We start from the raw sequence: 25,234 nt of genomic DNA, 5'->3' as shown, positions 1-25,234 counted from the left end.
CCTGGTCTAAAGTCAAAGGCGCAATATTTGTTCTGATTTTAAAGCGTTAAAGCGCGCGTTAGTAATGTGCGCCTGTAGGCGGGTTCACAACGCCTCCGGTCTTTCCACTATCAAATTCCATCATGTAAATAGCGAATCCGCCAATGGCGCAAGCGCAACTGGCATTTAAAGGGAATGGAAGATGAGACTCTGATTGGTTTATTGCACGTAAAGCCCAAAACACACCCATTACTCATTAAGAGAATAGGGACAACCCTTGTAGACCATGCGCCTGGCGCGACGACCATTTTTCCCATCATTAAATTCACGAGTTCACATTTACAAATAATCAGATCAGAGCAATGTAGTATGCGTATTTGGCTTGCTGTCCAAGGGGATGGCTCCGAGCTCGGAAATTGGCCCGAACCCAGAGTACTCCCTCCGTATTTCTGTTTAGAAAAATAACCAGGTGAGTGTGAGGAGACGCCGGTGGTGGAGGGATGCTGAAAACTGTTGAGGAACATAGAATCGACTGTGTGTATATATAGGCCTCACTCATTTTGCTGATTGGGTAGACATGTTGATTACTGATTGTTGACAGCTGGTTGGAATGACGTGATGATTGGATAGATCATTTGAACGTGTTCCTCCCGAACTTTGTTAATAAAACATCATCTTGCAAAAGTGGATTCGGACACGCCCTAACTGCACTTGCGCCCTGCACTAAATCGTTAAAATAGGGCCCTAAGTATTATTCGTCTATCAACTCCCGGAAAGGTTTTTTCCGTGGCCACAGAAAAAAATAACTTAACTGGTTACAATACTACTTAAAGCATGTAGCTGTAACCGTATCATTAAAGGGACATTGTTTTGCAAGCAGTGACCACAGAATCAACTCTCAAGTGACTGTGCACAATAGTTTTATAACTAAATCACAAACACATAACTAGTATAAACAAACACACACACACACACACAATCATGCATACATCATGCGTTTTGTGTCCTTTTATACTCTAATTAATCTAACAAGTACACAATGTATGTTATGAGGAGGTGATATACACTAATGGGTAGAGTTAAATGAGAATTATTATGATATGAAGCATGATACCAATATGGTTACCTTATCTATTAGTTATATCGTAAAGCATGTTTAAAACAGTATACCATACAAAATAAAATATACAAAACAGTAATAATATACAAAAAGTCCTGGGGATATACATGTTCATTCATAGAAAGGTTTGTCTATGAATCAATGGTAATTACATTAGCCAAGTAATTACATTAGCCAACAGCATATTCAAAACGGCTTACCCCACCTTTAACATAGAGGAGAGGCAGGTAGGGTCACTGTGACCCTACCTACCTGCCTCTCCTTTCTGTCCTTTATGTTAAAGGTGGGGTAAGCCGTTTTTGAAATATGCTGTTGGCTAATGTTGATATTTGAAATCAACCCAAACAAACACACAATTTCTTCATTGCTCCTCCTCCAAAGCTCACACTCCAATCCTAACAGCGCTGCTCCGATTCGGTCTCAAACCCGATCCCCCTGCAAGCGAGTCGAGTGCACTAACAATGACGCTAAACCATGCATTCACTACCAGACGCCAAGGCGACTCTGACTAACTGGCCTTCATTACGCACGCAATCCAAGAGAGGATGTTTGTTTATCATAGCAGAAGCGCAACAAAATAATGCTTTACGTAAAATAAAGCACAGGTGATGAACGAATGACAAGGAAGCACAAAAAATGAACGCAGTACACAATAGTAATTACAAACAAGAGTTGTTTGTTAGTTTCCAACAGCAAAGCAGCTCCAGACAAACAATGACACGTGCCAGTGCCACGTGTGGATCCGAATCAAAGCAACATCCACGCCCTTCCCGCTTAGCTCTCTTCAGCGCTGGACAGCATTTCTAATATTAATGCGGGACCTAAAGCTCTTGCCTAGACATAACCCTTTATTTTCCAGTGATTTCTTCTTACCTTTTCTCTTTTGTATTGTGTCTGATCTCTATTTCCGCTGTCTTTCTTCAAATCTCTCTCTTGATCGTTCTCTCTCCTCCACCGTCATATGCCCCTACTGCTGATTGGCTACATGTTTGTTGTTGTGTTGGTCTGACTAACTTCCAAACAGTATATTTCAAAAACTACTTACCCCACCTTTAACTGATTGGTTATTAAAGTCATGTGATGAAACAGTGTATATGTATATGTATCTGTATCTTTTTTTAGTGGAGTGATGTGAATGTTTTTTTTTTTTTTGTGACAGCAGGAGCTGTTAGCCCTGTTCCACTTTTTTCTGAGGACTAAAAACGAACATCACAGGAATTGAGGGAAGCTTGCAGCCTGTCCTTGCAGATACATCAATTGTACTTTAAACAAGCTCATAGTTTGCCAGGCTGCCCTCAAGTTGAATAGTTACTCTTCATCCTTAACCTTCTGTCCTCTTTCATCTTCCCTGGAAATTTGCACCGTCTCTGAAAGAGACAGCACTCCTAGGAAATTAATGATGCTTCAGTAAATATGACCTACAGAGCCTTGTTGACACAGGTGGTGCTCTTTTACCTTGGCCTCATCTTCAATTTGCTCTTCTTTTACTAGTAGCAAGTTTGTTTAAAGTCTTCCCATCTGCTCTGAGCTCCACAACCTTCAAAATGTTTAGACTGGAGCACAGAAAAAAAGCCTGACTTATGTGAAGGCAAGAGTTTTCTTCTCCAAGCTTAAGAAAACAGAGAAAGTATTTGATTTGCTTAAACAACACCTACGCTAATTCAGGGCAAACTAGATTAGACTTTTACACAAAATTATTTTCTAAGGCAGCTTAGGTTAAGCAAACCCTATTTTTCACTGTCAACAGAGACTTTAATAGCTGAAGAATCATTCTCTGTTGGTGGTATCTTTTCAACGTCAAATTCTGGAGAACACATCCCTGACCTCGGACACTGTCATTGAAAGTTAGTTGGGCCGTCTGTGCTACAGTGATGGTTGCCTGAGGGCAACCTAGTTCTTACCTGTCATAGTTGTCTCATATGCTCTGCAGATTAGATTGAGGAGGCAGAACGCTGTTTGATATATTTTTATACATGTATATGCTGCCTTGCTTGAAAATCTACAAATGCCAGAAGCTTTTTGCTTAAGAAAAATCAAAGAATCAGTATGATCACAGACTGCAGTCAAATTTATACATGTCCCATCATGACAGAGGGGAGTTCAAAGGTCAGGCATTAGTGACGGTGCCCTCGGCCTCCCTTCACATGGTATGGGAACTATCTCTTGTCTATACAACTCCTTGTCTTTAGATATTTGGGTTGATTTTTTTGCCAGCTTTTCAGGCTAATTTGTTCTATTCTCAGGAGTATTTTCTTGTCAGGTGAATGTCAAGTGTTTGTTGTGTGGATTATTGTATTTAGTGGATGTCTAGCAGCTAGCAGTGCAGAAATGACACACTTAATATGTCCATGTCATTTGATTTGTTATTTTAATTAAATGACCTTTCATCTTGTTTCCTCTGTTTATTTATTGATGTGTATTCCTCATAAGTTTATGACACTGAACTTAAGAACTTTATAATAAAAACCCATAAGCCTCTCTGTTCTTGAAGCAGATTTCATTGGACTCGAAGATATTCAAGATCTTGCCAACTATTCTAAAAGTTGGCATGAAATCAAAATGAGCCCTATTTATTTCTTAGTACATGTTACTGGTTTTATTGTGAATGATTCAAGCTTTCATATACATTAGAGTTCAAATGTTTAGGGTCAGTAAGATTTAAATTGATAAAATATTTCACAATATTAGTTGATCCAAAATAAATGCAGCCTTGTTAAAGGAGATCTCCGGTCAATTTTAACATTGAGCTCATTTTTTTGTAAATTTGGAGTGCTGTCAGTACAGAGAACAACGACAAAAATCGGTGTTGCCTACACCGTTTTATCCTCTTTTTAAAATTTGCACCCTGTTGACTTCAATGGGGCAAGTTTTAAACCTGCTTTTAGCCTCTTAACATCCTTGATGTGTCATTACAAGTGCCCAGCCAATGTGAGTGATTCCTTCAGAGTGAACACGGGTGAATCTGACTGCAGTAGATGTGAAAGATATTAATAAAAGTGATGTTAATTCAGCCAGCGCACATACCTGTATTTTCTTCCTGTTTTCGGTCGAAGTCCACAGTAGTCGATTGTCGAGTTCACGCGCATAGGTTTAGTTACCTATGATCACGCGCGTGAACTCGACAATCGACTACTGTGGACTTCGACCGAAAACAGGAAGAAAATACAGGTATGTGCGGATGTTAAGAGGCTAAAAGCAGGTTTAAAACTTGCCCCATTGAAGTCAACAGGGTGCAAATTTTAAAAAGAGGATAACACGGGGTTGGCAACACCGATTTTTGTCGTTGTTCTCTGTACTGACAGCACTCCAAATTACAAAAAAATTAGCTCAATGTTAAAATTGACCGGAGTTCTCCTTTAAGCATAAGAGACTTCTTAAAAATAATTTACCTACCAAAAACTTTTGAACTAGTGTATTTTACAATGTATTTATGTAATCATGTATTTTATGTTTTATACTATCTTGTTTCACTTCTCTTGCTTTTCAGTTTTATCTTGTTATCTTGTAAATGTTTTAGACCCTCTAATGGGTTTGCGACCAATCCCTTGGCTGCAGTATGACTCCATTCCCCATCCTGGTCCTTTGCTTGAATCCTAAAATCCATGGCCTAAATAAATGTTCCACTCCTTTCCCATTCCTCTATTCATCATTGGACGAAGAGAGTAAAATCTGGATATGATGACTATATCATCTTTTTGTGGTCCTCTTCTAAATTAAGATGCTGAAAGAGTAACACTACGATTAAATCATCAATTTATTTGCTCCCTGGAAACTACTAATAGTCGTCTAAGGTCCGCCCGCTGTTGCACAGCCAAGGCAGCATTAGCTTGAGCTCAAGTTTTCTCTCTGGACCCTGTAGGTCAATTTACACCATCAAGCTCAGAAAGGAACAAAAGTTCACAGCAGTCATCTTGCTGATTATTGTTCCCTGTTGACAAGGACCAGGGCTGAAATACCTTTTATTTGCTCTTTTCCTTCTTAGTTTGACAAAAACAATTTATTGGTATCTTTGACCACTGTTGTGTCAAGTTTTTGGCCCAAGATAAAAGCTCTAAAGTCAACAGTTTAATCAAAAAGCTTATGGAAAGGAAGATGGTATTTGTGAATTATTCACATTTAGTGCCCTTTGTAATTTGCATTTCTTCTCCCTAGTCAGACAAGATGGATTGTGAAATGTTGGGATTCTGGGAACACTGTTACAAACATTTTGCAAAAATGTACCTTAGGTTGTCACTGGAGCAGTTCTCTTAAAGGTACACATTTGTATCTTATCTACCTTTTAATAGACTGTTTTTCAAAAGTTTGGGTTTAGTTAAAAGTCTCTTATGCTTACCAAGACTGCATCCTGTGATGGCAAAGCTGAATTTTCGGCAACAAAGAACAATATTTATTTGAAATTTATGAGTTTTTGAGTAGACACTGTGCAAAAAGACATCCAACACAATTTGTATTATTTTGGAACAAAGTTGTTAAAATGGAATTGAGATTGGCTACACAAAGATGATACGCCTAGATTTGATGATTGTTGATGATTGTAAATGGTGGCTGCCATGGTGATTCAGGAATGTTCTCCGTGCTCTTAAACACACTTGCGGCCAGCATGGAGTCTATGGACCACATCATTGTGGGCTATGCTTAGTCTTGGCCCCACCATGGCCTTCCTTTGACCTCTTATTGGTCTTTAAGGGAACACTGCATTGGTCATTCCTCTTGTTGAGGGGAAACTCCCAGCTCAAGGCAGTGTGGCCTTTGTAAGACACGCCAGCCCAAAGCATGGCCTGGCAGACTCATTTGTTTGGATCAATCAGTACTTACTGTTGCCATAGAATTTCAAGGACTGCATTTATTTAGACATCAATCTGCAGTGTGCATTGTGGGTATGGATATTGAGGTATCAAGGACAATCTAAAAAGGAGAATTTAATAGAAATATCATTTGTTGCTTCTCCATTAGTGCATGCTGGGTAGACTAGTCTTAATGTTTGTTTCTTATAGTGATTTATAGATGGGGTATATAGGCCCACAACCACTATTTATCTTTATTTTCCCATCCCCATCTGAGAGGACATACTGATCTATCTCTGAGTATGCCATAAAAGAGAAGGACTGCAGTAGCAAAAATGTAGCCACATGGGAACGACTGCATACTCGCTTTTTGTTTTACCTGCTTTCTCCTTTTCAAGCAGAGCTCTTGGATCAGGAGCTGCTGATTACTGTCACAACACATTACCCAACCCATGTGTCTCCTTCCTCAGGCCTCTTTCTATTTTCCTCTCCCCTTCGCTCTCTCTTTGATTTAATGGCCCAGGGACATTTTCCTCCTGTAATAATTTATTGTTTCTGTTCTTTTTTACCACAGTGACCATTTCACTCTTGCTTTCAATAGTTTTTTTTTTCTCCATAATCACTCCGCCCAAGTAGCAGTGCTTCGCCTTCTGAGAATATAGTTCCCAGTATGTATACAGTTAGAAGATGGCTGTGTCTCAAGTGACCTTGTTATTTGTACACGCGGTGACTATACAAATCACAACATGCAAATAGGAAAATGTTGGCGTTATTTTGTCAATTATTGGGAGCAGTATGCTAGCTGGAGCCGTTTACCTCCAGTCTTTGTGCTAAGCTAGGCTAGCGGTGGGTGCGTCAGACAGAGTAACGGCACGCACTGAGATGAAAAGGGTATGTATGGACTTATCTAACTCTGGGGGATACAGTGAATAAGCTAAAGTCCCAAAAAGTCGGCGTGTTCCTTTAAGGCTATGTTCATTTTGTTTACTCGTCGATTTGATATAGACATTGAGCTCTTTTCATTCTGAGACTTACTGAGCGCATGCATTTGCCATAAAGAGGCTCAGTGACATTGACAATATCTGCTTTTTGGCCTTTACAAACTTTACTGTTGTGTGAAATGAAATTTGCCTGAGGAAGGAACACATTTATATCCAGATGATAATTAATTTACAAATAACGGAAACCATACTTCTAACTTTAAATGTAACTGCTTAAATTCATAAATCTGACTAAATTTAGTCAATTTATAAAATGAAAAGTGCACTTTGTGCACCTGATACTGCTGACAGACATTTTTCTTTTTTTTCCGAACAATTCAGTAATTCAGTCCATTGTCCATTGTGGTTTTCAAACTGGGGTCTGTGGAAAATTTAAGAGAAAAATGTAGTGCTGTCAAAGTAAATGTGAATTGATGAATTAATATTAATAAAATATGTATAGCATAGTGATTCACTAAATTTGATATTACTTTTTATTTGTGCTTTCTATAAAATTGCAATTTATTTTCTATTCACAGCACTGATAACAGTAAGAAAACAACATTGTATTTAGTAAATATTCAAATATTTTTTTTGAATTGTGAATGTCAATTTAATAAAAAGTAAATATTTTTATATGGATGTTTTAAAAAATCTTGCCTTGTTCTGTTGTTTCCTAAAATACTATGTTGCAAAAGATTGATAGATAAATACATTTAGTGTGAATGTGTGCAATGAAAGTAGGCTCAGTACCAAACTCACAGCTTCGCAGTACCATGCTGCTTACACAGGCACTGTGAATAAATAAATGCACATATGCACATGTGCAGTGTGAAAGAGGCCTTACTGGACTGGACAATCCGACAGAGCAGAAAAATCCAATAGGGTCTGGCTGCATACTTGCACTTGCACTCTAAGACTTGCACTCTCTGTGTAAGCGCAGGTGTTTCTCTGCAAGTGACATCACTTGCAATCGCCACCTGAATTCTCCGCTATACCTGCGACACTGCCCATGGATCATGACCTATTCAGAATTACTTCCAATGGAGTTCAAGAATCATTTACGTATGTATAATTTTTTTTTTGTAAATATATAATGATACGCTATATTTAGACTTTTAATCACTGATATGCTACATTTAAAAGCTATATTGATTTAGGTACAAACTGCTGCTCTTTTTTTTTTTTTTCCTATTGTATCCAGCTACCATAGTACCACTCCATTACTATCTTGAATACATAAACTACTTGATAGAATTGAATTTATATTGTATTCGATTTATTATATCGCCAATGCAGTATACTACTGTAGGATAGTTAATCGACCCTGTTTTGCTTTACTTTCTCACACTGAAAATGTGACGGTGGAGGCGATAGCACAAGTGTTGTTGACTTAATAACTAAACTGAATGAAATTACAATTAAATGTAGTGCTTTATTAGCTAAATATGTTGTAACCACAACATCTACTATTTAATAACAACATTTAAAGTGTTAATTCACCCAAAAATGAAAATCATCCCATATTTACCTAGATGTATTTGAGTTATATTTAAAAATATCCTAACTCTTCCAAGCTTTATAATGGGAGTGAATTGTACCCTTTTTATTATTATTTTTTTTGAAGCCCAAATCTAGCTTCTGGTTGAGTCGAATTCCGGCGTATGGCGCTGACGCATGACGTCAGAAGGCCTTTATTAACCACTGGAGCCGTATGGATTACTTTTATGATGGATGGATGCACTTTTTTGGGCTTAAAAAAAATGACCATTAACTCCCATCATTATTACGCTTGGAAGAGCCAGGATATTTTTTTTTATAAAACTTCAATTATGTTTGGCTGAAAGAAAAAAGTCATATACGCCCAGGATGGCTTGAGGGTGAGTAAATTATGGGATCATTTTCTTTTTTGGGTCAACTAACCATTTAACATAAACGGGTGCTGGTACGAAGTGTGTGTTTTAAGTAGTGGGCTGTTTGGGGGGCGAATCAATCAATCAATCAATCAATCAATCCATCCATCCATCCATCCATCCATCCATCCATCCATCCATCCATCCATCCATCCATCCATCCATCCATCCATCCATCCATCCATCCATCCATCCATCCATCCATCCATCCATCCATCCATCCATCCATCCATCCATCCATCCATCCATCCTCTTTCTTTCTTTCTTTCTTTCTTTCTTTCTTTCTTTCTTTCTTTCTTTCTTTCTTTCTTTCTTTCTTTCTTTCTTTCTTTCTTTCTTTCTTTCTTTCTTTCTTTCTTTCTTTCTTTCTTTCTTTCTTTCTTTCTTTCTTTCTTTCTTTCTTTCTTTCTTTCCCCACTCCTTCTCTCTTTGCTGAAGCATTTGAAGTACAGGAAATCCTCACTTTAGCTTACAGTAGGCGCATCCCAAAATAGATCTGCAGCACCACGGATAAAGATCAAACGGCATGCAGTACCAAGCCTTTCCTCAGTCCTCTGTGGGATGGTGTGAAGGTTTCTCTTTCTTTCTCTCTTTGGTAGAAATGGGGCATGATGAGGCGGGGTTAAATGGTAGAGATCTGGGATGGGGGAAGTGTGGGAGACAGCGTGTTTAGCCGCTGGCATGGGGAATGATTAGGGTTTTAGTTAAAAAGAGAGCAGACTCACAGGAGGAATGGTTTTCTCCTTTATTGTTAAAATAGAAGCAGATTTTGCTGTCGTGTATAAAAAAGTAACTAAATCTAAATTTAAGCTTAATTAAAGTTTAGACTGTATTCACACTAAAACTCAGTGAAGGAAGATTTTTTTTCTTCTTCTTTTTTTGAGTTTCACAAAGTCCCCTCAATTCTCTAAATGAAAATAGATATTTTGGGGTTTAGTGGAACATTTAGTTGTTTACAACTTCAGAAATTCTCTGAATTCTGAGTTATTCTCTTATTTTTGACTCCGTTGACACTTTTGACACAATTTTTCTCATCATGAAAATAGCCACAGAAGCAGGCATGGACTGCAAACAAAACCCTAATTTTGTCTCACACCTAAGTGGAACACAAAATAATTTATTATATACAAATTTTTTCATATATTACACACAACTGTTTGTTTTGGACCCCATTGATGATCATTATATAGGTGAAAACTGAATCCCATGGCTCGGTCACTTAAGTCAGCACAGGAGAGGTGAACTCTTCCTCTCAAAAGAGCCTGCTGGCAATGAAAGAATTCAGGCAACAGGAGGTGATGTCAAGTTAATTTTAAATGAAGAAATAAGTATCAGAAAGAGAATATTACATTATTAACTGGTTGTCAGCACTGAAAAAGAACGTTTCCACTCAATCAAAGGCAATTTGTTCCCATTTCTGATTTCAACACAGTACCTCTATATTCCATTCTTGCCTGCAAAATAATTGGTGCTGCAAAGAAATGAATCCCTAATATATTTACATCAGTACACTATAGTCTATGCAATGACCTGTGGGAAATTGTGTTATACACTGCTGCAGGAGATAGCTGCCATAAGTGAGTTGTTCCTTACGTGGCTCCTACTTAGTTCAGTGAGCACATTTTCACAGCAAGACTTGCACTGCGGTTTGTTATTTTAATTGGCAATTATAGTCTACCTGCTGAAGAAAAGAACAGTGCTAAAGAAACTCTGTATCATTCTCCCGTTGTCTGGCAGTTACCCTATTTTTCACCCCCACATTCCCAGCCCTCCCAACGCTCTTCGGAGGAAAAAAAAGTGCAACACTTAACTAAACTGTTACATTTCCTGTCACTGTCATCCATTCAATCCATCTGTACTCACTCTGAATGAGGACATGTGTGCCACAGAAAGAAAAAAGTCTCTCACATCTTCATAGATGACAGGTGATTGTTGTTCTCAAAGTGTCTGGAAAACTCGCCTATTAGACGAAGGCAATCCTCGGGCCTGTTAGGTAAGTTTTCTGCAGAATATGTTATGCTCCTGTCATGCTTTAGCTCTCTCTTTCGCTTCCATCACACTCCCAGCAGGAAGTCATGCCTTTTTGTGCTTTGAAGCTCCTGGATCTTCCAAGATGTCTACGGTTTCTTTGTTAATGGATATAGGAAAAAGTTCTATTAATAGAAATAAAGAAACCTGGCTTCTGCGTATCAGGTTGGATACTTCTGAAGATACACAGATGGAACTGTTGCACACATTAGCTTCTTGCTTTCTTTTTCAAACAAAATTATTGATTTTATTTCCTTTTTCATAAAGACTTTGAGGTTTATATTCTTGAATTCAGACACACATTTGCTGTAGATTTAGTTTCAAATGAAGCTCTTGCCTGTGGATTACGCCTCACCTACTGATACATGCACTCATGTATCACACAAGCATACACAATCCCTCATATACTCAATATACCTTCGGCACGCACGTTTAATCTCAACCTTCATTTAATCTCACAGGGGCTGTTCAATCAATCCTCTTATTTCTGCTAACATTATTTATACTCCTCTTTCACCTTTCTGAATTCAGTGTAACGCATTATCACATCCAAGGACACTATTGATTACAAGCACAATTCGTTTTGTTGTATTACCAGAACAGCTGTTCTCTTAGTATTGTGATTAAACTGCATAGAGTATGTGCCCTTGGAATCCTGAAGAAAGCTTTGTGGATTCTGAATGGCCATCATTTATTCAATGTTATTTGGCTTGGAGCATGAACAATTCTAAGATTTCTCATTTATTCTCATTTATTATATTACATTTATTTAAAGTTTAATTTTGAATCAAAAATCATCTCATTTCTTGTTGAGCAGAAACGGTATTCTTTTCATTCTATCTCCAGTGCTCCTTTCCATGTGTCATCCAGTTAGATTTAAATAAATAATTGATTAATAATATTTATATGTATATATGTATATACATAGACTTGGCCATTACATGCACTATCATTCAAAAATTTGAGGTCGGTAATATGTATTTTTTCTTTTGAAAGAAATTCTAATTTTTACATGATACATTCAATTGTTCAAAAGTTAAAGAAAAGGCATTTATAATGTTACAAAGGATTTATATGTCAAATAAATGCTTTTCTTTAAAACTTTCTATTCATCAAAGAATCCTGATTTTTATTTATTTTTTTTTTTTTTAAGAAATATTAAGCACTTGTTTTCAACATTGATAATAAGGAATTTCTCCTGAGCACCAAATCAGCATATTGAGCATATCAAATGATTTCCGAAGGATCATGTGACACTGAAGACTGTAGTAATGGCTGCTGAAAATTCAGCTTTGCCATCAAAGGAATAAATGACATTTTAAAATATATTAAAATAGAGAAGTTATTGTAAGAATATTTCACAGGATTACTATTTGTACTGTATGTTTGATCAAGTGAATGCAACCTTGGTAACCATAAGAAACTTTCAAACTCATTCCAAACTTTGGAACGGTTGTGTAGCACAGAAAAAGTGTAAGATTTTGTGGGGACTAAGTTCTAACCCTTTGTTGAAACAGCTGCTCATGTCATCTTAAGAAATGAGACCGTAAAAGGATAGCTTTTTATTAATGTGCTGGTAAGTCTTTAGAGGCTTTGTATACTTACCGACCACCAACAGAGCTCTGAGCCCAGTTTATGCTGACATCAGTGTTTAGATGTGTAGCGTGAGTCCTTTAAAACCTCTCTTGTGCAGCTCACCTGCCACACATCTCTCCATCCTCACTCCACGTCCCCTCTGGCCTCCAACAACCTCTTCATCCCTCCACCCTTTCTTCCATGCTTTGATAAACTCTACAGTTCACCAGCCTACAGCTTGCCCCCAGGTAACTCTGCCACATACACATGCATAATTGTGCAGTGAATGCATGGAGAGTCTCTATTAACCTTTACAGACAGCTGGACTGTGCCATAAACTGGCAGTGGCCTATCAAGACGAAAAGTCCTATCGGCTTTAATATGTTCATTTCAATACGGTCTCCACTGAGTTATAGTAAAGCCGTGGCATTTGTGAGGTTCAATTTTGTTGTTTTAGCTTATTACCTTATATACCTGCCAATCAGAAATGGGGGTTAAGAGATTTGTGGATGTGCGTTTGCATATATTGTTTTTGTCTTATATGTCTTTCAATGATCTCAAAAACACTTCCCATTCTGGCCCAATATTAATTAAGCTCTATCTCTTTAGTGATATTCATCTCAGTAGAGGTAATCCTCTTATACGCATCACACTCGTCCTATTCTCCCTCCCTCCAGACACGCACGAGGAGGTGGTGATGTCCATCTTCCTGAGCAGGCCATTAATTATTAAAGCTGAACTATGGAAGACAATGGAACTTATTACAGCCTCTGACTTGCGCTGTCCCGCGGGACACATGTTGCAGAGCTAAATGGCTCGCAGACAGTGAGGACAACACATTACTTACAGTACACGGTGAATAGAGCAGAACAATGGCTGGTTCAATTGTGATATGCAGCCATAAATTCAGTTGCATTTGATAAGCTGTCGGCATCAAGTTTTAAACAACATGCCTTTTACTTAATTGTTAAAAAAAATAAGAATGAATAGGAACGTGTTTGATGTATTATCCTGGAAGTGCATGTAATATTCCCTCTACTTTTTCATTTCCGATATTATCTGTAAAGTTGAGTTAACTTTAAAAAAAATAAAATAAAAAAAAAGTAAAGCAACCAGCTACAACGCATTTTTGAGATTTATCATCTTAAGTATTTGTAGTTGTGCCAACTAGTTTTTGAAACTTATACTGTTCACCCAAATTAAAATTTTAAGTTAAATCAACCTTTCTCTGCAAGTAAACCCCTCGGTTTCACAGACAAGGCTTAAGCCTAGTCCAAGACTAAAATGCATGTTTGAGCTGCTTTACTGAAAGCAGTTTGCACTGACATATCTTAAAATGTCACTGCCATTGTTTTGTCTCAAGATGCTCATCAGTAATGTGTTATACATTTATAAAAGCTACTTAAAGGGATAGTTCACCCAAAAATGAAAATTCTGTTATAATTTACTCACCCTCAAGTTGTTCCAAACCTGTATGAATTTCTTTCTTCTGTTGAACACAAAAGAAGATATTCTAAAGAATGTCCGTAAACCAAACAATTGATGGACCCAATTGACTTCCATAGTATTTTTTTTTTTCTTACTATGGAAGTCACAAGAAGATATTCTAAAGAATGTCCGGAAACCAAACAATTGATGGACCCAATTGACTTCCATAGTATTTTTTTTCTTACTATAGAAGTCAATGGGGACCAGAAACTGTTTAGTTACCCATATTATTCAAAATATATTATTTTGTGTTCAACAGAGGAAAGAAATTCATACAGGTTTGAAACAACTTGTGTAAATGATAACAGAACTTTCATTTTTTGGTGAACTATCCCTTTAAATGTCCTAGTTGAGCTAAGGTATAATCCTGGCTTAATCTAAGCCCTGTCTGTGAAACCAGGCCTAAGTAGTTTTGTTGTAAGATAAACAAGGGGTTGAATAACCAAGAAAACTCGACGTCTCTGAAGTTCACTAAATTCACTTTAAACTTCTCAGCAGTGAATAGCTGAGCATGTTTAATTGAACAGTCCTAATCAAAAGGAATCACTAAATAGATTTTTTATACTTTAATGCTAAAGGACAGTTAAAGGACATCCCCATAATTCCCTATGTTTTGAACAAACATACAAAATGAAATGATTCAAGTGCAAGGGATTATGGGTATTCCCCCGGCCACAATGATTCCCTTGTTGGCATGCTCAGCAACAGATGTAACAATATAAGAAAATTAAGTAATTTATTGCTTTAGAAAAAGCTTTACTCAGTATTTACAGTATTATATTTCTTAAATACTTTCCATATTAAATAAAATATAATCATCAAATCAAGTCAAAACTAGCTGCAAAGTGGAATTGTTCGGCCTCAAGTGTTTTTACAGAACAAACTGAGCACACTAGCCTTTTACCTTCACTTACAAGCTTCACATTATAAGTTCTCACTATTTAAAATGATGAATTGCTTGTAATAAATTGCTTAACAGTTTACTTTAGTTGCATAACAAAACAGTGTGCCATTATTTGTTTTGTTGGTAAGAAGAGAGGCAGATTTAGAATTGACTGAGCCAAATGTCAATAAAATCAGTTTGTATTGCTGTACTCTCACAGGACACTGTGTAGCACAGATATTAACTTTGTGTCACTGAATCACGCCCGTCATAGTAATTGGATCAATTATTAGCATTGATCGCTCCAGAAGACTGTGCACATCAATATATTTCATTAAGAGGGTATTTTTGAATATTGCTGATTCTGTCTGCGCTCAATCAGACACACACTACTCACACACAGAGACATGACGAGTAGAAAAAGTAGTTTACTTAACTAACTTACTGACATCAGACAATTAGTCACACTGAATCTAAACTTCAACAAGGTTTTCTTCAAGCATCCATTATTGCAGTGAATTAAGGTAAAACTGTCAACTTGGGGGTAAAAATAAATACATAAATAAGAGGTTAAATAATTGAAAAAGTGGTCGTTAGGCGTCTTAGGCCACACTGGAAATACTTTTAAACTAAAAATTTGTAAATTTAAATGACACATTTTCAACAGGTTTTATACTTTATGGCCCGATATTAAGTATCTGGTATTTATGATTGATAATCATATTGCATCTCAAAGCATGCCTCTTTGCCATCTAGTAGATGCCATGTGCATTAACTGTATGAACACTTCGTAATTATACTGTATGACCAGATATAAAAAGAATTATGTATTTCTTTTAACAGTTTTGATACAGAATATGTACTATTATGTATAGTGTTTGTTCTAGTACTAGTGCCCAGAAAAATATATATAATAATAATAACAACAATAAGAATAATATATTGTTTTAAAACTTTATAACAATTGTACAATTTGAATTCTTTGTGTATCTGGTCAATGAAACCTTCAACTGGCCTCATTTCAATCTAAACTACGTGTAGTTTACTATTTGGTATGTATTATTAAGATTTATACTTTGATTTGAATGTCATCTTGAATCCTCAAAAAAAGGGTCACACTTTAGATTACGGTACAATTCTCACTGTTAACTAACTTTGAACAATGACTCTTACCTCAATAAATTACTAATTCCTGTTTATCAATAGTTAGTAAGGTAGTTGTTAAATTTAGGTATTGGGGATTAAGGTATGTAGAATATGATCATGCAGATTAAAGCATTTATTTGTGCTTAATAAGTGGCTAAGCAGCCAATATCCTAGTAATATGCATGCTTATAAACAAGTAGTTAATAATGAGAATTGGAACCTAAACTAAAGTGTTGCCAAAAAAAAAAAAAAAAAAAAAGCCTGACAATAGACCTAAATGCCCTTACTATAATAGTTAGGGTCAAAGTTACTGTCAGCAGACTGCATGATATTATATTGAGAGATCTGGAGTGGAAAATGACTTTTCTGGTTGCCCATTTCTCCTGTGCAGAGTGATGAGGGTTCTGATGCCATTTCTGAATTAGTTATGCATCATTTATGGAGCAGCATGATTAAGTAGTGTAACCGATCAGGACCCTTTTAGAGTGTGTTTAGCTTCAATGGTGCTCTGCTGGAGAAGTGCAGCTTGCTTTGTTTCACACCGCTGTAGTGTACATGCCTGTTTGGATCTGCCGTTTTATTTTTTTACAAAGCAAACAAGCTTCCCTTTCTTTTGTCTCTTTATGGTGACAACTAGAGCTGGCTGGTACAGACAAAAAAAAATGTTTGTGGGCTATATTACTGTGGGTTGCTGTTCTCTGATTACTGAAGTAGTGTCATCTGCTCTAAGCAGGCAGGCTATTAGGAATGGGTTTAATTTATTTTGCACGTTAATAGCATGAGAGCAGGAGCTTATCTGCCTCTTTGTCATGAGATGATAAGTTTCTTAGCCATTAACCCAGTCTGTTCCCCAGGTGTATTCTGTTGCTTTAGGCATTAGGTCCCTTTAAAAACGGTAAAGCCCCCTGGCAGGGATGTCTGGTACTCCACCAATTCCATTCCATTATGTTCTTGCCAAGGAATAGTTCATGTTTCCCTTCCAAAGCACACAATGTTCACACTATAGCTTTCTGTCTGTTTATGCTATCTCTCTATCTATCTGTATGTCATTTTATAATTATGTCTTTTTATTGTTTGTTCTGTTGTTCAAAAGTTTTTTTGTTAGTTCATCTGTATCAAGGGGTACAAGCGTGAAATGCTGAAACCTTGTTGTAATTATAAGGATTTTTATTATTATTTTTCTGCCATAAAACAGATCTTGCCGGCGAAACCGCAAGGCCTAGATATTTGAAATCTGGTCAGGTGGTAGTAGTCTTGCTCGCAACTCGGATACAAGGACTCGGCCAAATCATCCGAGCGACCAAAAACATTTTGTTGGACAAAAAATTCTCATAAGCAGAACCATGAAAAAGAACCATGCTTTGAAAGTGTTATAGGACCTTAATTGTGTTATAAATGACATTTTCAACAATAGTTTATTTTCGTTAATATTAGTATCTCCATATTATTAATATTAGTGTTATTAATATTATTTTTATATATTATTATAGTTTTTTTGTTGTTGTTGTCTTCTATCTGCCTGGCCTTATAATATCTAGTTGCCTCTATTTGGGTTTTACATTTAAAAAACAAAACAAAACAAAAAAATTCAAAACAGCATGTGTCAATTAGGTACTTTTATTCTTTATTGACATGGGAAATTGTATCAAAAAATGACAGTGCTCTAACAACAGTTGTTAGCTGAATAGATAAAAAAAAATAACAGTTGATATTGAACGTGATATAGATGTAATGAAGGCCAAGTTTCAGTGAAATATCTTCACAATCCTCTATGATGTCATTACGTCCTTCATTATGTGTGTATTCTGAGCAGTTTCTCTCTGCCGATGATGAGGTTATGGTACATGAGCATCTGAAATACACAATTGAGTTAGAGTTACAGTGTGTCTCTTTCGTTTATGAACACACCCATTCGTTTATGTAAAAACAATTATGTTTATGAAGGTCAAAATTTGCAAAAACAGTACGTGAGCCCTGTACTGTGTTAAAAGGAAAAAGTGATATAATGTCATAGGATAGCTGTTTTTTGTTGGTTATGTTTAGGCATTAAGTAATAATAAAAAAAAAAACATTAACATATGGATCATAAATTAAATATCTCTGTTACTTACTTTGTGGAGAAGAGAAGATGAGTATCCTTAACTGAACAGAGCTGCTTACACTTACATTTTCTGTTAAACTAAAAAGAGAAAGAGACATGATTGGTAGGAAACCGGTTACCATTTTTAAAGTTATAATTTATAGACACTTTAAGAATGAACACTTTAGTGTTGATAGTGTGTTGACAGTCTGTGTAGTGTGTATTTGTATAGCTGATATCCAGAAAAATCAGTAAAAAGGTGGCTTTGACAGTTACAGATTTGAAAAACAAAAAGGCGGGAATAAAGAATCCTAAACTCCAACACAAAGAACCATTTTGGCATATAAAGGGTTCTTCAGGATGATACGGTGTAAAGAACCATCTTTTTTATAGATAGTATGTCAGACTCATATGCGTTATACCATTGGAGTCCTCTACTCAAGATGAACTAAACGTATATCTATCGTCAATCAAATCATTCTTTAAATATTTGAGATTATTTGAAAAATCTACTTTTTCGAACTCCTCATAGGCCCCATGAAAATGGTGTTATACAAAGGGGTCGCCTAGACCCTAACAGCATACAGTAGATGGCATGAAGGTCTTAAAATGCTTTAAACCCGTTAGTTGCTACTTGCAGCTATATTTATATCTAATTGTTGTTCAGTCTGTTGTTCTGTCTATCATTGTCCATTCTATCTATCTTTCTAACATTTGTTCTTTTGTTCTATCTATCGATCGCTCTGTCGTTCTTTCAATCGTTCTATCTATCTGTCGTTATATCAGTTGGTCGTTCTGTCTGTCTGTCTGTCTGTCTGTCTCTCTGTTAGATCAACCCATCTATCTATCAATCTGTCTCTCTATATATCTATCATTCTATCTATATGTCCCTTGTCCATCTATCATTATATCTGTCATTTTGTCTGTCATTATATCTTTCATTGTATCTGTTGTTTTATGTTTGTTCTATCGTTCGTTCTATCTATCTATTGGTCTTTCTATCTGTCTATCTATCTATTGGTCTTTCTATCTGTCTATCTATCTATTGGTCTTTATATCTGTATATCTATCTGTTTTTCTATCTATCTGTCGTTTGTCTATCATTACATCTATTATTATATCTATCTGTCATTCTGTCTATCATACATCTATCGTTCTGTTGTTGTCTGTTGTATCTAATGTTTGTTCCATTGTTCGTTATCTGTCTATCTATCTGTCTTTCTATTTGTCGATCTATCTGCCGTTCCATTGATCAATGTTGATGAGGGAGGGTTTTGGGAACCTGTTTTCAAACATTGGACTCATTGAGCTCATTCATGAAATTAAATTCAATGTGACAATTGCGTATTAATGATGTTTACGAATGATTTACACTGAAATTTGTTCTTCACGTTTCCTAAATCAAGCCCATTATTTTTACTATGCTGTTTTCTTCCTAATGGAAAAGTTAATGTCATGTTTAATAGCTTTGATTTTAGTCTGATTGTGTCTGATTGCGTTGTAAAGGTCACTGGTCTGTTGTGCTATCAGTTCTGATCTGTTATCGTATAATTTGACTGTGTTTGTGCTGGTATTTGGCTCTGTGTGCTCAATGAGATTCTGGGATGTGCACGAACAGCATTGTTTGTATCCATACATGTACTAGTTCAGTTTGTGATTTCTGAGACAAATTCCCCTTAAATCGCCCTTGAAGCTGCTCGGAGATAAAACATGCACTCACACAAACCCAATTAAGAGGAAGGTGAAGATAAATGAGTCAAATGACAGATGGAGAGTTGAAGAAATTAAGAGAGTGATGAGGAGAGAGAAAGAGGGGGTTGCAAAAAGAAAATGAGGCATTCTGGGACAGTTGTTTAATTGCTGCTGTCCAGTATTCGGGGGCTGTTTTAATTGGCTTGTATTTCTTCTTCCAAGAAGCCGGAGGTGTAGTGTAAAGCTAAAGTCTAGAGCTCAAAAGGAACTTTGTCTCTGCATTTTTTTTAATTAGCATATTAAGATAGTCATAAAGATGTAGCATTAGCCATTTGCCGATTTAATTAGCGCTTTTTGCAAGTCTATTGCAGCTTTGATGAGGTTATACATTAATGCATGTTGCTTGCATACGCATTTCTGCATTCTTTGTTCTTGGCTTGGTAGTGTGTTTTTCTTGCAATAAACATGAATGGGGTATCCATCATCACATTTGAGAGAGCCAACTGGTTGACTGTGGGAAGCCCAATGTAAATACAATCGAATAAAGTTCTCATATAAAAACAAAGTGACAGAATAATGGAAGCATTTTGGTAGTTCCTCGTGTTCTGTGTGAGTATGTGTACAAGTGTGGGTTTTGACATCACTTAGCACTTGTCTAGCAGTGCCTCTGATAAATTATGAGAGCATTTGATTGACAGCCATGCTGTGGTAGGAAAGCAGAGGGCAAGCCACTCCACTCTATAAAGGCACCGATATACTTCCAACTGGTTTGACCAACAAAATCAGACCAAAACAAAGTTTGTTTGGAGTTTGTTTTGGGACTTCGAAACAGCTTGCCAAAAAGAACTTTGTGGAAAAGTTTGCTCCGGCTGGTAAATGCCTTCGAACTGCCATTGGTCCTTGGCGAAAATAATTAGGTGCGCTCTGGGGCTCCGCCCTCTTTGACGTGGAATTCTTCTCCGGTTTAGTTTCTCTGTTGAGTCCGTAGAGGTCAGACGTCCGTGAGTGAAAACAAACACGGGAGAGCTGCTTTATAGTAGTAATTGAAGTATACTTCTAATGGAAAACAACACTGACACTGTTTTATCATGTTTTAAGATGTTTGGTTGAAAGCAATTTATTGTGTAAAGTGCTATATCAACAAACTTTGTTTTTAATGACTCTCTGTGGTCATTAAAAATCCCATGGCACTTCTCGTAAAAGAGTAGGGGTGTAACCCCACTGCCCTGGCCACATTCCACCCATTGGCCATTGGCAATCATGGCCTCCTAATAACCCCCATCCACTGAATTGGCTCTATCACTCTCTCTCCTCTCCACCTATAGCTGGTGTGTGGTGAGCCCACTGGCACCATTGTACTGTGGCTGCTGTCGCATCATCAAGTGGATGCTGCACACTGGTGGTGGTTGGGGAGAGATTCCCTGGTATGATTGTAAAGCGCTTTGGGTGTACAGTAGTACATATTAAAGCGCTATATAAATGCCTAATTCATTCATTCATAAACGTGACTTTATTGACTGAAGTGGCGAATTGCAGAGCTTGTGCAAACATCCACATTGCTATGATTAGATTAAGTAATTACTCGCCCTCATGTTGTTCCAAACCCGTAAGACTTTCGTTCATTTTCGGAACACAAATGAAGATCTTTTTGATTAAATCTGAGATTTTTCTATCCCTCCATAGACTACTACCACGTTGACGCTTCAAAAAGTTCATAAAGAGGTCATAAAATAAATCCATATGAAGTGAGCTGTTTAGTCCAAAATTTTCTGAAGAGACTCGATTGCTTTATATGATGATGACCAGATTGAATTTAGGCTTTTATTAAAACAAAGATTATAAATTGTATCTCTTTACTCTTTGGATCTCATCTCGTTGGATGCCATGTGACCATTAACCAACATTGGAAAACCGTGAACATGCAAATGCGTCGTTATGTTAAACTGAATATATGTAGGCCTATGCTTTGCATGTTTCCAATATCCATCTAGAATGCTATTACTGGATATGTTTGGTGTAATGGTTCTGCTTGGCCCAGTGTTAGTATGGAGAGTCTTGAATCATTAAATAAGGTCTGTCACATTTGCCACACTATAGGTACAAATAGACAGACATTGGCGGGGGTTTTTTAATCGGAAAGATAGGGTGTATTATTACTGGATTTGCATAGGTCACCACTGCCCGCTAGTAAATGTTTTTAAAATAGGCTAGCTGAACCAAGACAGATGTCTAGTCCTGTTAAATGCACATGAAAGTGCAATGTATGCAAACATAGTACTGTATACGTATTTAATATGTATGTAAATAAGACGATCCCTCGAATGCAGACGCATATATTAACCATCAGGGCATTGGCACGGTTAGAGACAACTTCCCCTCAGGCATTTGATTATGTGAAATGTTGTGTGTTTGCGTGTGTAACTTGTTTCTGCATCACGTTTTCATATAAAACAATCATTTTTTGTGTGAGGCAGCGTGTAGAATGAATTTGCTTGTTACCGTTTACCCTTCTAAATATACGTTTATTTATTTTACATTTCACCGGTATATTTGCAGAAACATATTTCCTAGGGTAATTGGACACACTTTGATCATTCCACGTTTCTGCATGTATACTTATTCTTTTATAAATGATCATCATATACTTCCTTTTGGTTCTTGAGCTCAAGTTGACTCTAATCAGAGACTTGCACTTATCTCATACTTTGTAACATCATCCTATTGATGGATTTATCCAATCGTATGAGTCGGGTACAATGGGGCTAAAGGCAAACCGAAAAATTAGCTTTTCACTACACCCATAGTGTATGATTGCAGAAAAAATATGTTTTTATTGAACATTGATGGAGCAACAATAAAAGCAAAAATAAATTATAAAAGTGGTTTGTTCGTTTAAAAATCTTATAAATGTATGAGGTGGCAAGGTGGGCCTTTTGCCCTACACGGGGTAAAAGGTTCACCAGCATGGAGCAAAAGGCACAAAGTATTGATATAAATACTTAAGCTAAAATAATAATATGTTTCTAATAATGTCTAAGTTAATACTTGTTCAAAACAATCACTTTATGCACTATTTTCAGTTTACTTTGATAAATAAAAGAATTAATTTTTTTTGTTCAATAAATAGACTTTGTCTTCATAACATTAAGGTTAAATCACTGTAGTCACATGGACTATTTTAACAATGTCTTTACCTTTCTGGGCCTTGGAAGTTATGACATTGTATAAAGCTCTCGGATTTCATCAATAATATCTTAATTTGCAAGGCCCTCCAGGTTTGGAACAACATATATTTGGGTGAACTAACCCTTTAATTTGAGTTCTCATATTCTAAATACAAAATACAGATACAAAATTCTCATTTGCTGAATAAATCTACAACATTAAAAAAAAAAAAAAACATTAAATATTAGATCAAATTAGCCCAAAATCAACTTTGTGTTGCTGTCCACGATCGCGACAAGGATCAGCCAAATTTCCATATGCATCATCAAAAGCAGTTGTTAAGAGAAGTGCTGAGCTGAAATTTTGTGCCATCTTTTGGTTTTACCCCGGTGCGCCTTTAGCCCCGTTGTACGCATGGTTAAAATAGAATAAAACTAAAATAGTTTTTTGAGTTGCTTGGTAGCAACTTTAGTTTTACAATGGGGTCCAAAGAATTTGTTTTTCATTTAAACCTGGAAATAAACCAAAAGTTTTAGGCTTGTGAAAAAAGTGAACAAAGGGAGGTTATGGTGCAAAATGAAGAAGAAATATTTAAGATTCTTATAATGAAAGTATGTAGGATACATGTACAGAAATAGAAACATTTTCAGATATTTGGACCCCACAGTGAGTGAAAAGAGTTTGTCTCTGCTACAAGCTGTTTGTCAATATTGCATTGAGTGAGTGTCAAGCGATGAGAGGTATTTGTTTAAGGAAAAAGAGTAAAGCCCACTAGGAAATAATCCAGGCAAGACCTTCAATGAGCAAAAGAGCACAGTTTTCCATTATCTCAATACACCGGAGGAACTTCAAGATGGCACACGCATAATCACGCACGGACACCCGCTCTAATGAAATGGCATTAACAGACACGATTGCAAACAAACAGATGATCACATGCAAAATATTCAGATAGACAGATGTTTCTCATGGGAAGAGGTTGTGGCCTCCATTTCAATCCAATTTGCAAGGTGCACTTTGCATAGCATACACACATAGTGTATGGATGTTTCTTCAGCTATGGGCCCTATGCATTTTTTTTTTTTCATGAATGTCATATCTCACCCAAGAAGGGCTTTACTAATGCTAGTGTTACGGTGAGGTAGGAACAAGGTAGAGAGAGAATCCACATGCAACACTTACTTTAAGTAAACAAACAGGTAATCCCGGGCAAATAACAGAACAACAGCACTCGGAACAGGAAACAGCTACAACGACCGACAGACAACAACTGAAGCACAGAGGTTTAAATACAAAGGCAAACAAGCTAAACAAGATAACAATGGGGCGTGGTAAATAAGAAACACCTGGGAAGACTAATCAACATAACGGGGAACTGCTAAACATAGAATGAGACAGGGGAACACAGACATGAATCGTGACAGCTAGTTTTATAGTTAGCATTTTATGTAAATTAAATACTAGCAATTAAATTGGTAGCACTTTAGGTTTCATTAGTTAACATCAGTAAACATGAACTAAGAATGAACAATACTTCTACAACATCTACAACAAACAATGAACAACTAATATTAACAAATATTATTAAATATTGTCTGTAACAAATGTATTGCTCATGGTTATTTCATGTTAGTTAATACATTAACTAATGTTAACAAATGAGACCTTATTGTGAAGTGTTACCATTTAATTATAATAATAAAAATAAATAAAGTACATTAACTTTAAAATTAAAATTTCAAAATTGTTAGTTGCGGTTGGAATGATGCCACAACTGACAGTACTTTATAAGAAGTAATAAATATATTTAAATAAGTAATCTAAATAAGTAAAGTATCTTATGGTTTATGCTTATTTCACTCTTTGATTTGATTATCATATGTAAAAAAAAAAAATGAAAAGTTTGCTTTTTTCTTCTTCTGCATAACACAAAAGAAGGAATTTTGATGAATGTTAAGAATCAAACGACACTGGAAACTTGCATTGTATGGACACTGAGACATTTCACAAAATTCTTTAATGTTCTACAGAAGACTGAAAGTCATTCAGTTTTGGAATAACATGAGGGTGAGTAAACGATGACATGATTAATTATCATGTATCTCTTCAAGTTGCAGAAACACCCATACATGTGTCTGAATTCACACTTGTCCACTGAGGTGCCATTCATGCGGAACCCTCAAGTAACATTGGAGAACAATGCTGGCGATCCTTTATCCTTACATATGGCCTTTGTCAGTGCTGCACAGTGCCGATAAGGTTAATTACATTCACAAACACAGTCGCCCTGCACCTCTGCCCTGACTTTGGGAGGGAGGGATGGAGGAAGAGGGATTAGAGGTCTACCAGAGCCAAGCATGATCCACGAGTGTGCGTTCGAGATCATTGGGAAGGAGAAAAG

General features: G+C 36.5%; 1 protein-coding gene and 1 long non-coding RNA gene across 2 annotated transcripts in view; one reads left to right on the top strand and one right to left on the bottom strand.

Moving 5' to 3' along the window:
• pik3r3b (phosphoinositide-3-kinase, regulatory subunit 3b (gamma)) overlaps nt 1–25,234 on the top strand; it is a 164,918-nt gene that overhangs the window by 11,867 nt on the left and 127,817 nt on the right. The gene's annotated exons all lie outside the window — the stretch shown is intronic.
• Nucleotides 17,634–24,159, bottom strand: LOC307166463. The gene is made up of 3 exons (XR_013822629.1): nt 24,016–24,159; nt 18,008–18,075; nt 17,634–17,748 (listed from the first exon to the last, which is right to left on the bottom strand). It is a non-coding gene; the product is annotated as an uncharacterized lncRNA (long non-coding RNA).

This window comes from Squalius cephalus (assembly GCF_949319135.1).
Source record: "Squalius cephalus genome assembly, chromosome: 10".
Classification (NCBI taxonomy): domain Eukaryota; kingdom Metazoa; phylum Chordata; class Actinopteri; order Cypriniformes; family Leuciscidae; genus Squalius; species Squalius cephalus.
The sequence above is the reverse complement of the archived record's forward strand: the minus strand, read 5'-3'. Positions and strand labels throughout refer to the sequence as shown.